Source organism: Carassius gibelio, chromosome B19 (genome assembly GCF_023724105.1).
Source record: "Carassius gibelio isolate Cgi1373 ecotype wild population from Czech Republic chromosome B19, carGib1.2-hapl.c, whole genome shotgun sequence".
Taxonomy (NCBI): domain Eukaryota; kingdom Metazoa; phylum Chordata; class Actinopteri; order Cypriniformes; family Cyprinidae; genus Carassius; species Carassius gibelio.
Window position 1 is genome coordinate 2334844 of NC_068414.1, and position 1494 is coordinate 2336337.

The window sequence follows — 1494 nt, forward strand, 5'->3', positions numbered from 1 at the left end:
TATTTAGCCGGATGGGAAGGCAGCGCTTTCTTGTACGTGACGGGATGCAAATTCTTGAAGGCTCTCTTTAGTGACGGGTCCAAACAAAGATCTCATCTGCTCCTCTAGCCCTATCGGCGACTCGTGCACTTCGAGCCTTCTTAGTGACGGCGCAAGTTGCTGACTGCTGACTGCGTTGGTGGTATAGTGGTGAGCATAGCTGCCTTCCAAGCAGTTGACACGGATTCGATTCCCGGCCAACGCATATCCTTTGGCTCGGGCTGACGTCGAAGCAGAACTCCCTCTGTGACCTGTGCCTCCACCCAAAACTTTTGGATGGAATAATTTCGGATGGACCCATCATTAGCTGAAGTCGCATAACACTTGCAACACTACCGGTAGCAGGGGTCATTGTTTGGACTCTTTTTTTTTTTTTTTTTTTTTTTTTTATTGCGCTTTAAACAAAAAGTATTGTGTCAATGCAACTGAACAACATTTATTAGGAACACAGTGCGTCAATAAAGCTACTGTCTTCCGCCTGCGTTGGTGGTATAGTGGTGAGCATAGCTGCCTTCCAAACAGTTGACCCGGGTTCGATTCCCGGCCAACGCATGTCCTTTGGCTCGGGCTGACGTCGAAGCAGAACTCCTTCTGTGACCTGCGACTCCAACCAAACATTTTGGATGGATCATTCGGAAGACGAAAAGAACCAGCTCTCCCCGTCGGGGAATCGAACCCCGGTCTTCCGCGTGACAGGCGGAGATACTGTCCACTATACTAACGAGGAGCCGTGCATGCTGCCGTTTCTCCCCCAACTGACGGCACTGCACTGACATAACTAAACAATGCATGGCTTCTTCTGACGCAGACCCAGCCCTAGCACCGTAAAATTTCTGATGGACCCATCATTAGCTGAAGTCGCATAACACTTGGAACACTACCCGTAGCAGGGGTCATTGTTTGGACTCTTTTTTTTTGTTTTGTTTTTTTTTAAATTGCGCTTTAAACAGAAAGTATTGCGTCAATGCAACTGAACAACATTAATTAGGAACACAGTGCGTCAAAAAGCAAAATGACAGTTAAAGGCATTTCGTTATTGAACTCTTTGATGACATCATTCAGCTAAGTTCAGTTTAAATAGTATCTGTGCAATAATTTGCAATCAAGTCAACGATATCGCTGTACATGAAGTGTCCCCAGCTCCGCCTGCCAGAAGCGACAGAGGGAAGAAACCAAAACTCGATCGGTGAAAGGATGGAGAAAAAACCCGGTGAGAAACCAGGCTCAATCGGGGAGACAGTTCTCCCCTTGTCAGACGAAACAGGTAGATCAGCTCCAGGCTGCAGGAATGTCAGACTGTGCAGAAGAATCATCTGTTTCCTGTGGTCTTGTCCAGGTGGTCTTTACAGGGGATTTGTATCTGCGGCTCATCTAGTTGTCACGGTCTCCGCTGTGTTTCTGGGCCATAGAGGTCCTTTCTAGGTGTTGATCCACCATCTTCTCTGTATACGGACT

General features: G+C 47.4%; 1 non-coding gene across 1 annotated transcript; it reads right to left on the reverse strand.

The window, feature by feature from the left end:
- Positions 1-694: 694 nt before the first annotated feature.
- Positions 695-766, reverse strand: trnad-guc (transfer RNA aspartic acid (anticodon GUC)). Its single transcript has one exon. It is a non-coding gene; the product is annotated as a tRNA-Asp (tRNA).
- Positions 767-1494: the final 728 nt, after the last annotated feature.